This window comes from Crocuta crocuta, unplaced genomic scaffold, assembly GCF_008692635.1.
Source record: "Crocuta crocuta isolate KB4526 unplaced genomic scaffold, BGI_CrCroc_1.0 scaffold84, whole genome shotgun sequence".
Taxonomy (NCBI): domain Eukaryota; kingdom Metazoa; phylum Chordata; class Mammalia; order Carnivora; family Hyaenidae; genus Crocuta; species Crocuta crocuta.
The window spans coordinates 7,101,425-7,121,314 of record NW_027530213.1 but is presented as its reverse complement, the minus strand read 5'-3'; the positions used below and the strand labels follow the sequence as shown (position 1 = coordinate 7,121,314).

Sequence of the window (19,890 nt, the reverse complement as noted above, 5' to 3'; positions counted from 1 at the left end):
TCTGTCACTTTACGTGTGTAAAAAGAATCCTGAAAAGACTGGAAATGAATCTCCACTGTATTTGCAATATATTTGCATATGCTAATTAAGTGTTACATCTGAAAAGAATGAGATTGCTCGTTGGTGTTTAAATTCAATTAAACAAAAATTAAATTATTAAGTTAAATTAAATGAGGAAGCACCTTCTTGGGTTAGTAGGTAGAGCACACAGCTCTTGACCTTGGGGGTTGCAAGTGTGAGCCCCACGCTGGCTGTAGAGATTACTTAAAAACAACATCTTGTTAATGTTTTTAAAAATCAAGTTAAATTAAATTAAATGAGATAGACCCCCTTCCACTGCTTCTACCTGCAGCGAGATGCCCAAATCCAAGCACAACAAGAAAGTTTACTAAACCGAAACTGCTGAGAAAGGCCTAGAACTGAAACAGAGCCTGACAGAGGAGCTGTGGAGGTGCCTGGACATATACAAGTACCATTTCGCCTTCTCCGTGGCTTGTCTCCAGGGATCAGCACGCGGAAGGACAGCCAGACGTTCTCTGGCCAAAACAAAGCGATGCTGGTGGCCTTGGTTTGAAGCCCATCTGACGAGTACAAGGACACCCTGCATCAGGTCAGCAAGGGGTTCAAGGGTGAAGTCTGTCTCCTTCTCATCCACCACAGGAGGAGGTGAAAGTGGTTCAGGAGACACAGGGACACGGACTTTGCCAGAGCTGGAAACAAAGCAACTTTCACCGTGACCCTGGACCCTGGGGCCACAGAGAAGGCAGCTGGCCCTGTCCACCATCTTCAAAAGAGAGGGTGGTGACCTTGCTGTCCCACCACACGGTGTGCAAGGAGGGCGCTGTGCTGGCCCCAGAGCAGGCCCATGTGCTGAAGCTTTTTGAGTGTGCAATGGCTGAATTCAAGGTAACCATCAAATACATGCAGGGTGTCCAGTCCAGAAGTTTCTGGCCGATGGGAGAGGACTTGCCTGAGGGCGTGCCCGTGCTGGCAGAAGAATCAGAAGAACCAGAGGGGGAAGGCTATGGCTGCCAGGTGCTTGGGGCCAGGAGGCGTGGGACCACTGCTCGTTGGGGAGCGGCTGTCTGTTTATTTTGCTGTGAATGCAGACAAAGGAGGGCGAGAGGGACAGATTGTTTTTCTACAAGAAATAAAACTGCAGGGTGGCTCCCTTTGGACAGCAAAGGGGACTTTTCTTAGAATAAAGGCCTTCGCTTTGGGCTTTTGTTTGGATTCCCAAGATTCCCTTTGTTCACTCGGAGCCAGCTTCCAGCACTGGCTCCTGCGTGGTGGCCTGGGACGTGAGAGTCATTGCTTCTCTTCTCCCGGGGCCCTCGATGCCACCCTACTAGAAATGAGGGTTTGCATCTGCCCAGGAATACCCCTCAGGCTGCCCTCTCTACCCCTTTCCTTCTCTCCTTCCTTCCCACGCTCCTTACCACCCCCTCCTTCTTCCCTCCCAAACCAGGGCCAGGCCAAACATTTTTTTTTTAATATTTATTTATTTATTTATTTATTTTTGAGAGAGAGAGAAAACGTGAGCAGAGGAGGGTCAAAGGGAGAGAGACACAGGATCCCAAGCAGACTCCCCACTCGGTGCAGAGCCCGACACAGGGCTGTGACTCCCACCCACGAGCTCATGACCTGAGCCGAAATCACGAGTTGGATACATAACCAACCAAACCATTCAGGCACCCCCGGGGCTAAGAGGCTGACAGAAGACAGGAAGCTTTCACAAAGACACGAGTCAAGCCACTGCTGCAACCCTGAGTGGATATAAAAACTGTTCCACAACAAAAATGAAAATGAAAATTCAAAATTAAATGAGTCAGGTTCATAGTTTACAAGGTTTAAAGAGCAGCTAGTGTAGAATGTGCTAGCCCAAAGAGAACTACATAGAAAACTCTAAATATCCTACCATCACTAATAAGTGACCTTGACAATCTACTGGCTTCAGTGCAATGATATGGAAAACTACAGAGATCGTTTTAGAAGAGTCCATGAAAGGAACAGACTGTAAAATATAAGCATCTAAGCTAGGGGACGAAGGACAATTGCCTAAAGAACTGTTCTCAAAGTGTGTTCCCTGGACAAGACCAATTGTCTGGAAACTTACTAGAAACGCAGACCCTCTGGTCCCACCCAGACCTACTGGATCAGAGACCTTTGGGGGAAGGCTGTCATTTAATCTGTGTTTTAATAAGCCCTCAGGTGATCTTGATGCACACCAAACTTTGAGAACCACTGCCTGGAAAAATACCTGCTTTGTTAATTGCGTATAATAGTTGCAGATTTTTGTGTTACTGCAGCTTTCTATTTTTGCAGGAGGAGAAAAGCACCTTATGGTTGGTAGTAGAGATAAACAGATATGAAACCCCAGCAGCAACAGAAGAGACTCTTTGTGACAGCTGGTGCCTATGTTTCAACCAGTCTTGAAGATTTGTGTTTGTTGTGGTTTAACAGTCCCAGTAAGAGGCCACTCTGCCACATTCTGGGTGGCATCCTTCCCGCGGTGAGCAGGATAGAGCACATTATAAGAAGCACAAGAATGAGGACTTATTCCCCTTTATCAATCTCTCCCAATGAACTTTTAGAGAGAGAAGAGTAGGGCTCTTGGTGTAAAGAGGTGTGGACAGGGTGTCAACCTTGGCCCATTGACCTTAATCGGATAACCGCCCCACCCCCCTCACAACCAAGAAGATCCTGAGATGATGACTGAGATCAGGTAGTTTTCCTGGGGGGTGCAGGACAGCCCCCGAATGAATGGGAAGTGACACAGGGAAGGGAAAACTTCCAATAAGCCAGCCATCAAGGTGGGTGAGTACATCTTAATCCTGTGGTGAAGCTTAAGGAAATGGTGTAGAACACATTCCTCAGAAATATACTGGCCAAGGGGTGAGGGGACTGGGGTATTTATACCCCCACATGTCATTCCTTCCCAGAACTTCTGGCCCACATCCAACAAGGGTACAGGTGCTTGCCTCTAGAAAAGGCTGCCTGATGTACAAAGACAAGTAAAGGGGATCCCAAGCATCATGCATTGATCCCCCAAAAACATTAGTATATGCAAGGTTGAACAATAAAGTCTGGTCCAGGTCCAAAATTGGGAAATGAGGACTCAATCGCTGCTTAGGATGGAGTTTTATTTTGGTTCATTCCTGAAGCAGCAAGTAAGCTTTTCAAATTATCGAAATCACATAAGAAACAGATGGGTATGCATGTCTCACCACTGCTTCCTTTGTGCCTCCAGCTCACAATTCTGTGGTCTCAGCAGATGTACTGAAAAGAATCTCCTATTAGGGTTCATAAGCTTTTATTGCCTCTAATACACAAACAACTTATCCTACTAAATAAGACATCAGTTACGGTGCCCAAGATCATTTTTGTGTGTCTTTTGAAAGGAAAATGATAGGCTTTGGCCTTTAAAAAAAATTTTTTTTTAACTTTTATTTTTGAGAGAGACAGAGCAGGAACTAGACAGGGGCAGGGAGAGAGGGAGACACAGAACTCAAAGCAGGCTCCAGGCTCAGAGACTCCAGGCTCTGAGCTGTCAGCACAGAGCCTGGTACAGGGCTCGAACTCATGAGCAGTGAGATCATGACCTAAGCTGAAGTCAGATGCTTAACCGACTGAACGACCCAGGCACCACAGGCCTTGGCCTTTTTAATATAAATAGACACCTAAAGATTACCAGACAATGAGAAAAACTAGCAGCATAAGGGAGAAAGACAAAAAACAAGCAAACAGAACAAATTGACTTTTGAAGAAATAGAATTTGGAAAGAAGAGAAGGTCACAAAAATCCAAATTCTAAAAGACTTGACATGTCAGAGCAACCGTGAAACAAACACAGGATGCTGTTTTTTTTTTTTTAAAAAGAACACTAAGAATTAGAAACTACTTTTGAAAATTAAACACTTAATTGCAGAAATAAAATTTTCATTAGAGGTTGAGTAAACCCTTCAGAACCAAGAGGAAAAATACAAAGAGATAAAAACTAGAGAGAACAGATTAAGAGACATCAAGGGTGAATCAAGGAAGTACAACTTCCTACTATGGAAAAAGCAGGAAAAATGGAGAAGAGAAAGTATCTAAAAAATAGTACCATCTGGGGTGACTGGGGGGCCAAGAGGGTTAAGTGTCTGGCTCAGACCATGATCTCATAGTTCCAGGATTCAAGCCCCACTCAGGCTCTGTGCTGACAGTTTGAAGCCTGCTTGGGACTCTCGCTCTCTGCCCCTCCCCTGCTCCCATGCTCTGTCTCTCTCTCAAAATAAATAAATAGGGGCGCCTGGGTGGCTTAGTCGGTTAAGCGTCCGACTTTCGCTTAGGTCATGATCTCGCTGTTCGTGGGTTCGAGCCCCGCGTCGGGCTCTGTGCTGACTGCCAGCTCAGAGTCTGGAGCCTGCTTCAGTCTGTGACTCCCTCTCTCTCTTACCCTCCCCTGCTCATGCTGTCTCTCTCTCTCTCTCTCTCTCCTAGAAATAAATTTAAAAAACATTACAAAATAATAATAAATAAATAAATAAATAAACTTAAAAAAAAAAGTGCAACAATGGGACTTCTATTTCTGGCTCTCATGGAATAATGTAGGCCAGATTTACTCCCCTGACTTAAATTATTAATATGCAAAAAGACAAAAATACATTTTCGATAGATAGTTATTAGACAATAATAGGCAGCTCAAGACAACACTGCCGAGAGAAGAAAAACAAACAAGATAAGCTCTGTTGTTGCCCAATCTGCGTTCCTGAGATAATTTCCAGCCCTCAGCACTGCACCGAAAGGAGGAACCCAGAACCCTGTGCATCGAGAATTTGGAGCCCAAACAAGCAGAGACAGTAGGATCTGAGAGGGCAGAGTGCCAAAGAAGACGCAGAGAAAGCTCTGGAGGTCTCCAAAGGGTCTCCCTGAAGTATCTGGCTACATGCTGATCAGAGCACGTGTTGGGAGGAAACTTGAAACAGGGAAAGAACCACTCCCCCAAAACACAAAAGGACCACCCCCTCAGGCCCCTACAGGCTGGGAAGAGTCAGCCAGCCAGAGTGGCAAGTCTCATAACTCATGCGGCTTTGGGCAGAATACTCAGGAGAATACAAGCGAGACAAATTTAGCCCCACATTAAACACTTCTTTGGAGGTGCCTGGGTGGCTCAGTTGGTTAAGCCTCTGACTTTGGCTCCCATCATGATCTTGCAGTCCGTGAGTTCAAGCCCCATGTTGGGCTCTGTGCCGACAGCTCAGAGCCTGGAGCTTGCCTGCTTCGGATTCTATGTCTCCCTCTCTCTTTGCCTCTCCCCTGTTCATGCATGAGCACGCACGCACACTCTCTCGCTCTCTCTCAAAAATAAACATTTAAAATAATTTTTTAAATAAATGCTTCTCTGGTACCACCTAGCCAGACTCAAAAGGACAAAACTATTTCCAAGTACTTAACTGAATCCCAGAATGAAATGGAAGCATATTTATAGGAATACAGAAATTTCCAATACCCAATAATATAAAATTTACAGTGTCTGTCATCCAATCAAAAATTACCAGGCATGCAAAGAGGCAGGAAAATACAACATGTAATGAGAAGGAAAATAAGTCAACACAAACAGTAAATAGAATTAGCAACTCAGAATATGAAAACAGTTACTAACATCATATTTCCTATGTTCAAGAAGGTAGAGGAAAGCATTAGCATGTTAAAGACAGACACGAAAGTTATATTTATTTTTAAAAGCCCAAATCAAACTTCCAGAGATGAAAAACACAGCATCAGAGATGGAAAATGTACTGAATTAGGGTTAACAGAGATTAGCCCTGTAGAAGAAAAGATCAGTGCATTTGATCCCATAGTAACAGAAACTACTCAAAATGAAAGCCAGAGAGAAGAGGGGAAAAAAAAGACTGAAAAGAAATGAAAAGGATACCAGCGAGGTATACCAGAATTTCAAGCAACCTAATATACGTGTATTTGGAAAGAGAAGAAAGAGAAGGTGGGAAAGAAAAAAATATTTGAAGAAATAATGCAAATAATTTTCTTTTTTTAAAAATATTTTTATTTACTTCTAGGAGAGAGAGACAGCGTGAGCAGGGGAGGGTCAGAGAGAGAGGGAGACACAGACTCTGAAATAGGCTCCAGGCTCTGAGCTGGCAGTCAGCACAGAGCCGGACGCGGGGCTCGAACCCACGAACCGCGAGATCATGACCTAAGCGAAAGTCGGACGCTCAACCGACTAAGCCACCCAGGCGCCCCGCAAATAATTTTCTAAACTTGACAAAAACTATAAACCCACGGATCCAAAAAGCTCACCAACTCTGTTTCCTTCAGCTGAAGAGACACTCCGGGTTTCCAAACGGGAAGGCTCGCTGAATGATGTCAAGTAATCAAGCGTCCAGAGAGGCAGCTGGGATAAGAGTCCAAGTGCAAATAAAAAGCAAGCCTGTATTCATGGACTGCCCCACGCCAACCACGAGAGGCGCACCAGTTTGCGGGTGTTCCCTGTACCCCCAGAAGTGCTCAGGGAAACAGAGTAGATGAAGCACCTATTGGTGGGGAGAGCTCTCTCATTGACAACCCTCCCCCTCCCCCCGAGCAAAAGGGACTGGGGGGAGTGGAAAGGTAGGGAATCCACCTGCAGCTACCTGAGCCTGGCTGTACTGCTGTACTGGGGTGGCCTGAGGTTTTTGTCTACAACTCCCTCTATCAAACTTCAGTGCCCTGCGGTCATCGGGGAATGCCACCGAAAAGGCATGACCACCCACTGACCTGTGAGCTGGCCCTGGCCTCTCTGAGGCTCCTCACCCCCTCCCCTGTCCTCAGAATGTGACTTTGGCTTGCCCTTCCCACACTGCTCCAAGGACACAGCCTTGAGATCACCATACACTCTTGAGAACCCCTGCATGGTGGTCGCATGTATGCGACTGAACCCAGTTAGGGCCTCTTTATCAACTTTTGAGATAAAGTTGATGTCATAGTGGGGGTGTAGAGATCCATTCATCTTGCTGGCATGCAAGACAAGCCTCCTTTATAAAGTCCCCTTGCTAACTAAAACTGCCACCTACCAGTCTGGAGTGGTCTGCCTTTTTCTTCAGTCTCCCCTTGCCCTCCATGTAATGGGGGTCAGTTTCAGATTGTACCCGGGAAGCTCTGGGTAGGGTTGTGAGCCAACAGCTGTGCACCAAGTCTGGCATGGCGAGGGCAGTTTCCCCCGTGACACCCACCAGGCAAAGCTTTGTAATTGCTCGTGGCTGGGACTAAAAGATCACACATAGGAGTTTGGCCTAGAACTGGACTCCTTATATGGGGAGCAAAATAATTGGGAATGAAGTGGGAAACAAAGGCAACCTGATGGCAAAGCACAGACTAACAACCCCCCTCCCCCCGCCCCCCCCCCNCCTCGCTCTCCCCCAGTCTCCCACCTGCATCTGTGTGATATTCCTCAGGCACTCCCGGCTGCCCAAGAACAAAGGGAAGGCAAAAACAAAACTCATAGTGAGCACAGTCATGCGGGACAGGAGTCTATCAGTTTATATGCATCTTAATGGTACAGGAGGGAAAAAAGCAATTTTATCAATAGCCAGATTTCCAGAAATCTACAGACACAATTTCCTGAAGCCCTAACATCCCCTTCCCCCTCCATAGGATAGAAAATCTTATATAATCAGTCACTCCTCACAACCCAAGTGCAGCTCTTTCTGCCCACGGGTCCTGTCCCTGTGCTTTAGTAAGATCACCTTTTTTGCATTGAAGACAGCTCAAGAATTTTTTCTTAGCCATCAGCTCCAAACTGTGCCAACACTTCAAACTGCATCAGGGAATACTTTCAATATGTTGGCAAGAAGGGCTAGAGAGAAGGAAGGAGAGGCAAATGACTGTGAAATCATGAGATTCCAAGAGAAAGAAAACAGGAAATGAAATATACTAAATGCTATCGAGAAGTCAAGTGTGACAAAAGCCATAGACTCTAATGGATTTTCACACTAGAAATTAGCTGGTGATCTTGGTGAGAACAGGCTAAGCATAACGGTGGGGACAGAAACATGGGTAAGTGAGAAAATACAGGTAGGTATGGATTAATGTAGCTATGAATGGTAGACAGCTTCTGGAGGAAGTAAAGTCTATGCCATTTTGACTTGAGAAGGTTTCGTTGTTGATGAGAAGGAACCAAAGAGAAGATAGAGTCATGCGGGAAGTGAAAGATAATCGATGGAAAGCCATACGGAATAAGGAGCTGCTTACAGAACCAGATGGATAGATTATTGTTTGATTGAAGGAAGAATGTGTTCCCAACCACAGAAGGAAAGAAAGGAGGGTCTGCGGCTCCAAGTGAGTTTGAGATTTCGGTGGTGGGAAGCTGCAGTTTTGATCACTGGGGCCATGTGATCCTTCTAGTTTTCTCTGACCAAACTAGAGTTTTCCCCTGAGCTTTTCTGAAGTAGAAAAAAACAATAATCACAATGGTCGGTGCCGGAGGCCGGCTCCGGCAGGTCCAGGGGTCCCTGAATGATGGACAGTGTCTGCGAGAGAGAGAGAGAGAGAGAGAGAGAGAGAGAGAGAGAGAGAGTGAGAGAGCCCTGAGATTCTTTTTGATCACCAGGCAGGCATCTCTGTCCTGTCGGTTTTTGTATCTTTATTTAAAGGTTCAGCAACAAGATGAAGTCATAGGAAGGAATTTCTTACAATGGGAGGCCTTTTGTGATATCAATTACAAAATTATTTCGACCAAGGAAATAACAGAATGCCCTTAGTGAAAAACAGCATAACATACAAGTTAAATTGTATACAGATAAGCTAGGAGTTATTCTGTCTGGCTCTCAAGAGGATAAATGTTTCTGAATTGGTTTATTTGTGGAAACTAACATGGGGGCCCTAAATGCGTCAGTCTTTGCACCTGGGTTTATGTTTTAGCTACTCTTACCGATCCTCATCCCAGCTGCCACTGTAAGGGAGGGTGTCTGTGGAAAGCAGGCCTTGAGGAAGGGACTGCCATGCTTCACCAATTAGCAAAGATATATGTAGTAACTATGTTCTGCTCTTAACCCCAAAATAGGCTCTTTGTCTCGGGGCCAGGCTCAATTGTAACTCTTGTGTTCTTAACCCCCTCTATTGTCTAGGCCTTGGGTCTGCAAGGCCCATAGGAAGAGCCTTTTGACAATCGCCCATAGAGCTTTCATCTAAAGTCTCTTTTGTAAAGGCAGGAATATGCTTTTCCTTATGAGGTATCTGTATTCAGAATATGGGTCTGATATGGAATATTGGGAGGCCTGGTCAATACCAGCAGGCTCATTTCCAACATGAGCCAGTAGTAGCAGAAGGAGATACCAGTTTTCGTTTCTCATGGGAGGAGCTGCAAACATTGTCACTTCCTTGCCGTGATTGCCATCCAGAGAGGCCGGTTCCACTCCCGGCAGGTCGGGGGGTGGGGGAAATAGTAATATTTATTGAACACCATGTGCCAGATACTGGACAAAACTCTACATGCATTAATTAACCGAATCCTCATGGACCACTAGGAAGTACAAACTCTTGAGGTCCCCATCAGAAAACAAGAGGAAATAACTTGCACAAGATTCCAGAGTGTTAGAGTGGGGATACCAGCCCAGGTCAGGTGGGCTTCAGAACTCACACTCTTTTTTTTTTTAATGTTTTATTTATTTCTAGGAGAGAGAGAGAGAGAGAGACAGCGTGAGCAGGGGAGGGTCAGAGATAGAGGGAGTCACAGACTGAAACAGGCTCCAGGCTCTGAGCTGGCAGTCAGCACAGAGCCCCACGCGGGGCTCGAACCCACAAACCGCGAGATCATGACCTAAGCGAAAGTCGGACACTTAACCGACTAAGCCACCCAGGCGCCCCCAGAACTCATACTCTTAACCAATAGTTCCAGTATTCTTTTTTTCTCTTTAAAATTTTTTTCTTTTATTATTTATGTTTTGAGAGACAGAGCATGAGAGGGGGTGGGGCAGAGAGAGAGGGAGACACAGAACTAGAAGCAGTCTCCAGGCTCTGAGCTGTCAGCACAGAGTCCGAGGGAGGGCTCAAACCCACCAACCACGAGATCGTGACCTGAGCCGAAGTCAGATGCTCAATCAACTGAGCCACACAGGTGCCCCAGTTCTAATATTCTGTTTCAGGGATACTTAGTCACCAGCTGGGAAGGGCAGGGCTGTCCTCCATGGCATCACATACAAATAGGTATCTTTTTCTCCATGTGGGCAGTGAGTATGCAGGTAGTACTCTTACCTCAAGCTACACTGAACACAAGCCTTCAAATATGGCGTTCCCTTTGCTTAAAACACTTCCTCTTTTCTTCCTCACTGTCTCCTACTTATACTCTCAGTCTCCGCTTAAACACCTCTTACCCCAGGTCGCCTGCTGAAATCCATACCCCTCACCGCCAAACCAGTTGAGTGTCCCTACTGTTTTGTTTTATTGTTATTTTTTTTTTTAATGTAATTGTCTGCCTGCTGGGATAGGATCATAAAGCATTCAAGAGAAAGGCAATTCTGAAGATTCCAGAACAGGGCTGCTGATTCCTCCCTGCCCATCCTGGAGCCAGTATTTGGACGCTCTGGAAGTTTGCTCTGCTGTTGCTCAGCTCGTCACTGCTCAGCTAGGTTCCTGTATCAACCTCTCTGCCGAAAGTAAACTCATTCTTCTGGAAGGTTCTAGAGTGGCAGTTTCTAAACTGGGATACACTCACTCTGGGGTTTGTGTTGGAATAAAGGGTCTAGCGGGGTCCGATGGAATTCTATTTGCCATGTTAAATAAGAAATAAATTAAGCTTTACTACTATTTGATATGTGGTCCAGCACTCGTACCATCACCTAGACCAAATGTCAGAAGATCATATATCACCTTCAGTGATGTGTGACACACCTGAAAGCAGACTGGGAGTATCACACAGTGGAAACGTGCAGTGATGCTTTCCCCCCGTCCACTTTTTTTTTTTTTTTTTTTTGAGAGAGAGAGAGCAAGCGGGGAAGGGGCAGACAGAGGGAGAGACAGTATCCCAAGCAGGCTCTGTGCTGTCAGCGCAGAGGCTTGGGCTCATGCACCATGAAATCATGACCTGAGCTGAAATCAAGAGTCAGAGGCTTGATTAACGGCTAAGCCACCCAGGTGCCCTGACCCTGTTCACTTTTGAAGTTTGTGACAATGTCTAGCTGTTTACTTGACCTGATTAAATGTGGGTACAGATTACATTTGCTAGCTTTAACTAACTAACTAATGCTCAGGAATGGATTCCCAAAAATAAACTGGGAATTAAAGACAACACTATCAGAATTTCCTGTTCCTTTCCTGGTATGAACTTTTTTCTTTTTTGGCACCACATTATGTTGTAAAAACAATGACACCCTGATCAGGAGTTAGTTAAAAAAAAAAATCATCACAAAGACTGTTTGAAAAATGTTTTTATGTTATTTGTTATTAACCTTGCATCTTGCCCTAAATCGTATTACCTAATTGACAGTGTGAAACCATCACTTTAGGAAGGCCATAAAAGCAAACCTCTGCAAGTGTTTCAAGAGAGTGTTTAAGTCATCTGCTACTTAGTCACTCCAGGTCTTTGCGAAATTTCATAACTGATGACAAAGTTTGACGCTGCCTTCAATGTTCTCATGTAACAGACAAAAAGCAAACGGCTCCATTTTGGAAACATTTACTCCGCTTGCCACTTTGATGCCTAGTCATTTGTCACAAATGCTATCAGAAGGTGTCTAGAAAATGTGGCTGAAGATTTGAAGAAACAAAAGTTAAGCGTCAGGGGTGCCTGGGTGGCTCAGTCTGCTGAGCGTCTGACTTCTGTTCAATCTAGTTGTAAATGTAAAACTGCTCTAGAAAATAAAATCTATTCACTTAAAAAATTTGCAATAAGTAGTCATGAACTATAACCAATTGAATACAACAAGAATCTAGGAGTCATATCAATAATAAATGGAAAGAAGAGAAAGCCCTTTCCTACAATATGTCAACCAGTACTTGTATTTAGAGAAGAAAGAGTGGGAAATTATCATTTCACAACCACCAGATTAGCCTGGTGCAGGCAGACTGATGATTAACAGATGCTAATTCTAGATGTAAAAGTTTGATAAAGAGCCGGGTATTTGCAAGATTTCAGGGTGTCTCTCCACAGATTAGCTGCAAGGGGAAAAATAGTAACTATACAGTAGAGAAATTGGGTAACACCTACACCATCTAATCAAAATTAGCATTATCAATGAGAGGCTAACGAATAGAGCGTGCCTACAGAGGGGACAGATATCTGAGAACACCACACAATTTATGCAGTATTCCAGCCAGGGATGTGTAACCTAAACCTAATCATTACAAGCATCGGACAAGCCCAAATTGAGTAGCATTCTATAAAATAATTGGCTTGTATTAAAAAGCGGGGACAGTGTTGTGAAGGACCAAGGGTGAGCAAGCTTAACGAAGTTCAGGAAAATAATCCATTTGAATTGGAGAGAGAGAGTACAAACGTGGCAGAATATGAACAATTTGGTGAACCTGAGCAAAGGGTAGGGAGCAATTCTCTTATTACTTTTGCGACTATTTTTGTAAAGTTGAAATTATTTCAAAATAAAAAGTTAAAAAAAACACATTTTATGGAAAAACTCCCAGTGTAACCTGTGACGAATCATTTGGACTTGAATAAAGCAGGTGGGGGGCAAGGTCTGGGTTAAGGTTACAGAACTAGCATCATGGGGGGAAATTAATTCATGTTTTATCCATAGACAAATTGTTACAGCAAGTAAGTTGAAAGGAATACTTGGAATAATACAATATATCGTATTAAGATGGAGAAAGACGTTGAAAATCTTCTGTGCCATACAAATGCTGTCAACTTAAAAGATGAATTAATGTTTTCTTTTTTTTACAAGATATTGACTGACTGGGGCGCCTGGGTGGCTTAGTCGGTTAAGCGCCCGACTTTCGCTTGGGTCATGATCTCACGGTTCGTGGGTTCGAGCCCCGCGTCGGGCTCTGTGCTGACTGCCAGCTCAGAGCCTGGAGCCTGTTTCAGTCTGTGACTCCCTCTCTCTCTGACCCTCCCCTGCTCACGCTGTCTCTCTCTCTCTCTCTCTCCTAAAAATAAATAAAAAAACATTAAAAAAAAAAGATATTGACTATCTCTCTGGCAACTGGATTACACTAATATGTTCTGTACCAACATGAAAAAATAAACCATTAAATCCTTTAAAACTGCTTTTATTATGAGCAAATGAAAATCAAAATAACTTATATAGTTATACACACACACTATATATATATAACTCTTACAGTAATTTTTTTATGTGTATTTATTTTGAAAAACAGTGTGAGGGAGGGAGGGGCAGAGAGAGAGGGCGACTGAGAATCCCAAACCAGGCGAGCCTGACAGGGGGCTCGAAACTTGAGTAACTGTCACATTCTAAACTACATTTGGAGTATTTCTTTATGGATGTGATTTTTGTTGCCGAACATGCTGTGTGCATCTGTAAAAAAAACTCTAGCTTCCCATTTTTAAAGTGGGGGAGGGGCATCTGGATGGTTTATCCTGTTGAGCCTCTGACTCTTGATTTCTGCTCAGGTCTTGGTCCCAGGGTCATGGGAGCCTGCTTAAGACTCTCCTCTCTCGGCAAACCATGAGAGACTCTTGAATGCTGAGAACAAACTGAGGACTGATGGGTGTCGGGGGGAGGGAGGGTGATGGGCATGGAGGAGGGCACTTGTGGGGATGAGCACTGGGTGTTATATGGAAATCAGCTTGACAATAAACTATTTATTTTAAAAAAGAGAGAAAAAAAAAGACTCTCCTCTCTCCCTCTGCCCTACACTCCCCCCGACCCCCCTCCCCCGCTTAAAAAATAAAGTGGGGTGGTGGGAAACTGTCAACGTATTTTAAAATATTTCAGATGGACTGTTTCAGTTCATGAAATGTTTTGTGCCCATTGTTTTAAACATAATAGTGCAACCTATTCCAACTAGTTTGCAAGAACAACTTTTGGACAACAGGAAACGGAAATTTTAATTAAAAACCTTAAGTTGAAAAGTCATTGGAAAGTCTTTTAAAGTAGCTATGATTTTGTAAGTGCAACTAGGAATTTCCTTTTTCCATTTGGCCTCACATATTCTCGTGGGGTATTTTTCCATCCACGACATCCTTAAAACAAAGAACTGCCTGGGGCACCTGGTGGCTCAGTCAGTCAAGCGTAGTGATCTCAGCCTGTGAGTCTGAGCTCTGTTGGGCCCTGTGCTGACAGCTCAGAGCCTGGAGCCTGCTTCAGATTCTGTGTCTTCCTCCCCTCTCAAAAATAATAAATAAACATCTAAAACAAAACAAACAAAAAACAACTGACAAACTCAGAATCAAACCTAAAACTTTCCTGAATCACAAAGTAGTAAGTTTTTGGTTTAAAACCAAAAATGAGGCTTAACAACTGGTTAGATTTACTAAAAATCATTTTTCACTTAAAACTGCTGAATTTCATGGTATGTAAATTATACTGCAAAGTTGTTTCTGGGGCAAAATCCAAGTACATCGTTCTCTACAAATATTCATTTTATCACATAATTGATCATGCTTAGTTATAATTAACAGCTATCTCTGCTTATTTCGTCTCTCATCCTTTTTATTTTCGTTTTGCATATCTCAGTAACGTACAGAATCTATTATTAAAGCGTTTAAATAACCATTTGAATGGTGGATCCATAGTGTGTTTACAGCTAAGGGAAAGCGATCGAAAATGCTTCGAGACCCTGTCCTGGAGCCCACCCCAAGCCCGGTGGCCGTCAGGACTCTCTCCAAGGGTCTCGGGCGCCTCTCGGCCAGGTCGCGCCCGAAACGACTGCTCGAGACATCTTTGTTTAACTATGGACACTCTTGCCTTCGTTCACGGCGCTCCGCACAGAAGCGGCCTGGCCTGCTCAGCAGCTTCCTCATTCCTGCCTCCCTTAACCCCCTAGCGGCCCCGACACCACGTTTCCAAGCCCCCCCGGCAATTAGAGGACAGAGGTTGGGTAACTCCTGGGCCCCAAGGCCAGTGCAAGCTCGCCGCATTCTTGTTAGGGTCAAGGCCTCCAGTGGGCGTGGTCTTTCCGGAAGGAGAGGGCGGACCGCCTTGGGCGGTCACTGGCGGNGAGGGTTGCCTAGCATTGTGGGGTTTTGCCGGAGGTGATCGAGGATGTGAGTGGCCCGGCCGGCGGCGGCCAGCGGAGAATGTTCTCCCTCCTGGGCGCAACGACCCTGGTGCTGGTTGCTGGAGCGCCGTGGGCTTTGCCCGCAGCCCTAGGTGAGAAAAGGGTCCCGGGCCGGGGCAGGAGGCTGGGCGGTGGGGGCGCTGGAAGCCTCGGCCCTGGGAGGCCGGTGGAAAGGGCTGACGTCTGGGAGACCTCTGCTCGTCCGCGGTCACAGCGCTCAGATCGAAGATCAAGAGAAAAGCAGTGTTCGAGGATCCTTCCACGCCGCTTGCTTGGGGGCCAGCGTACCCTTCCCCCCGCAGGGGACGCCCTCCGCGCCGTCCCTCCCCAGGCTTCCAGCCGCTAAGTGGTGGGTGTGCGAGAGCCTTCCTGTCGCCTTCGTGCCTCTTCGAAAAATCCGGCAGCTCAGCTAGACCCTTAAACAATAACCACGGCTTTAGCCGCGAGCTATGCTGCTGTTCCTGAAACAGTGTCTCAGTTCAATAAACAAGTTATCCAGTCCCACGTAGGACGGGGATTAATGATTGCAAGAATTTCTCTGCCCTCAGGATTCGTACCATCTAATAAAAAGTAATAATAAAAGAAAAATACGCAGCCAAAATACAGAGGCTGGGACCACCAAGCTAGTTTGCTGCCTTTATTAATACTTAGATGCATCAGGGGAATGGCAGCTATGATAACGATTGACTTGGTGTCGTGAGGAGAGGAACCCAAAGAGAAAGAGGGCGTAGCATCATAGGGCAGGAATCCAAGGGGTCTGTGAGCCGCCTGATAGGTTCAGAATACCTGTTTGCTTAGAAAACCGTACCCCGATGTGATAGAATGGTACCCTATTTCTCAAGCTCTTACACAAATATAGTATATATAGTGTATGGGTACTATGATCCTGGTATAACCCATGGTGATTTTTGGAATCCTTTTGTTGTTAAAATTTTTGTATTCAGCTCGTTGTGCTTTGATATAAAAAGAATTTCCCCCAGAATTTTCAAGTAAAACTGATATTCCAAGAAGCCGTACATTAGGATTCTTATTTTAATCGAGATTAGGGGAGAGCTGCTAAAATAAACGTTATATACAGCTGGCATTTATTGTAATCTTAACCATGTGCCGGCCACTGCTCTGGGCCTTTTAAAGGTATAAACTCACTTAGTGTTCAGTACAAAGCTACGCACTCATTTTACAGAAGAGCAGACTGAGACATTGAATAGCTTGCCTAAGGCCATACAGCTAGCGAGTGGCTGAAGGTGAAATTAAACTCTGGGAATCTGCCTCAGAGCCAGATTAAGACCAGTTTGTTTTCCTAAAGGTTAAACAATTTAAATTCTTGATTATCCACCATTATTGTTAAGGGCCCAGTTATCTTTCAATTAACTAATGTACTTGTGTTTCTCAAAGGGATAGCAAAATGTTTGAAATGAAGTGAAATATTGACTCTAACTTGAGATCCTAATGTTGCTCTCTTTCAAACTCATAAAAATATTCATACTTTTTAAACCTATTAAATGCAATTCTGGACCCCAGCCTAAGAAAATTATCCAAAATATCAGAGGAAATTTATATTTGGGAGGATGTACGTGTTTGGATTTATGTCAGACTTAAAAAGGTAGTAAATCATTTCTGATCATCGGTAGACATGTGAAAAGTTGGAAGCAACCAATTGTGTAAGTAGACGTTTTGGATTAAGTACCCGCTTATAGATCTTACATAGTACAAAGGTGAAATAGACTTATCCAAAGGGTATTGCTGACAGTCATAGGACAAAATCTGTGAAATCAAAAATGGTATTTAATAATTGTTTCCAAGTCTCTTTCCATTTATCAGTCAGTTATTTTGGTGGTCTCCCAAATGCCGAGATGCCCCTAAGTGTACGGTTTTCTTCCTTTAGCTGTAGAAAGACTATGTTCCAGAGGAAATCCATGACTCTACCCCATTAACGCCGTAAGGCCCAGAATTTCTGGAATTAGACTGGTTTAGAATGGAGACTACAAATACCTTTAGATCTTTTCTTGATTCCTATAAACCCAGTCACCGCCCTTTGGCTGCATAGAATCTGTAAATTACAACCAACGGGATGGGAATTCAGTTTAGAGGAGTGCAATAAGGAAGAGTATTCTCCGAGATAAAAATCGCAGAGAAAATGAATGTAGAAAAGAAAATTGAGGGAGGGGAAGCCTCAATGAGGAGCTCCTCAAATTAAAAAAAGATTTTTCAGAAAATGTTTTCTCAGTTGCCTTCCCTTTTGACCGCATCCCATAATATCTCTAGCTGGAAAATAGAGGAAGCAGTCCCAGTAAAGAAAGTTCTACATATGGACTCCTATGGTAGAAAGTCTGCAAGGACATAAATGCTTGCCCTGTGGCAGAAGTAAAAGCTAGAAATACTGTAGAAATAAATGTAAAAGCCAGTCTTTAAAAAACTGTAGCTTGTCTTAATGAAAGATCAGTCCTTTGTGATGTTGAAGAAATTCCTGTGAACCCAGCATTAGGCTGAGTAGTCTGAGAAATGCAGATTAAGTATGAAGCTATATAGACCCTGCCCTAAGGAATTTGGAATCTGATGGCAGATATGTGTTTAACACAAAGAAGCAATTGAGCTTTGTTTTTTTGGTTTGTTTGTTTTTTTGAAACATCTTCATTCAGTGAGGTTTGAGGTCATGCTAGAAGTCAGGTACTGTGTGGAGTATCCAGTGTGAACTTGAGCAGATGGATTCCTGCTACAGGATGTACAGAAAGCAAGATTAGCATGGGCTGCAGTATTTGAGCTTCCGTGAGCTGGGTCTTGGAGTAGTTGGGTAGTCAGAGAGGAAGAAAAATTCAGGTTGGAGGGGCCAAAAGAGAAAAATAAGAAGACAGGATATTCAACGGAGGGAAGATTTGTCTTCGAACTATAAGAAATAAAGTGGATCTCTAGATGGAAGTCCTTAAAAATAAACAGAAGGGTTCAGGCTTGTTATGAACGCCTTTGCAAGTTCCTATAGGGCTTGGCTGACATGGTAAACATTGATACCTCTGTCTCTCAATTTTGTTATGTGAATATTTGGTTTCTGGTCGGACGCTTAACCGACTAAGCCACCCAGGCGCCCCTGAATCACACCTGTCTTATTCTGTATCAGAATATATGAAGCATGAACATAGAATGTGAAACCAAGCGGAGGCTGTATACTGTGGAACCCCGTATCCTTTCATCACTTCTAAGATCAAAGAAAATTTTTATACAGACTATTTTTTCCTTTTTTTTTTTAACCTTAATTAAAGAATACTTTTAGTGCTAAAAATTGCCAACCATCATCTGAGATTTCAGCAAGTTGTAATCTTTTTGCTGGTGGAAGGCTTTTTTTTTTTTTTTTTAATGTTTTATTTATTTCTGAGAGAGCACAAGTAGGGGCGGGGCAGAGACAGAGAGACAGAGGGATCTGAAGCAGGCTCTGCGCTGACAGCAGCAAGCCCAGTGCATGCCTTGAACTCACAAACCTCAGACCATGAGATAGATCCTGACCTGAGCCAAAGTCGGACGCTCAACTGACTGAGCCCCCTAGGCACCGCATGGTCTTTTATTTTTTAATTTTCATTTATTTATTTTTGTCATCATGATGGGGGCACTCTTTAATCTCCATCACCTAGTTCACCCATCCTCTCCCTCCCTCCCTGCTGGCAACCATTCTTTCCTTCATTCTCCTCCCCGCAGTTAAGAGTCTGTTTTGTGGTTTGTCTCTTTCCCTTTGCTCCTTGTGTTTCTTAAATGGCACATATTAGTGAGATCATATGTGTTTGTCTTTTCTCTGAGTGACTGACTTTGCTTAACATTGTATTCCCTGGCTCTCTCCATGTTGTTGCAAATGGCAAGATTTCATTCTCCTTTAAAACTGAATAGCCTTCTTTTTCTATTCATCTACTGACGGACACTTGGGCTGTGCCCATAACTTGGCTATTATAGATAAATCTGCAGTAAACATAGGGATGCGTGTATCCCTTTGAATTAGCATTTCATATTTTGGGGGTAAAGAGACTTTTTTTTTCAATTAAAAGACAGTGCTGATTTTTCTTTATTTTCTCCAGGTTTACTGAGCTATATTTGACATACAGGGCTTACTTTTGTAGATTAAAAAAAATCTCAGCCTTCTCCCAGCTGTCTNCCCAAGCGAAAGTCGGACGCTCAACCGACTAAGCCACCCAGGCGCCCCTGAATGCATTCATTCTTTAATCAGTGTTATGAAAGGAAGACTCACGTTTTAAAGAATATCCACAGTGTATATGTAACCGTCTTCTTTCTTGTTGCCTGTATTTATAGGGGGAACAGATCTAAAATCTCCTCAAAATGTAGAGGTCCACATCATTGATGATACCTTCACCCTGACGTGGGACGAGAGCAATCCAGCTGTCGAGAACGTGACTTTTTCAGCAGATTATCAAGTGTACGTGACTCTACTGATTGGTTTCGGAGAACCATCTGAATGATCTTAAACGATTGTAACACTCATTTACTTCTCAGAGCTGGGGAACCGTTGGCTTTTCCATCTTTTACAGAAATTTTACGTCTGCGTAATATTTCCACCTTCGCTTCTACAGATTCTTCTTAGGGTGTTGCAGCAAAAAAGGTTTGGAGGATTAGGATGGCAGACAGCTCCTGTAGACCACACTTCTCTCTTCTAGACGCTCCACCTTCTTTGAGTATAAGTTAGGGTCGGGACTAGAACATGTCTTGAGGATATGGGAGAGCGCCC

At 44.0% G+C, this 19,890-nt stretch overlaps 1 pseudogene; it reads left to right on the top strand.

The window, feature by feature from the left end:
- The first annotated feature begins 356 nt into the window (after positions 1-356).
- On the top strand, positions 357-15,583 carry LOC144232658 (mRNA turnover protein 4 homolog pseudogene; annotated as a pseudogene).
- Positions 15,584-19,890: the final 4,307 nt, after the last annotated feature.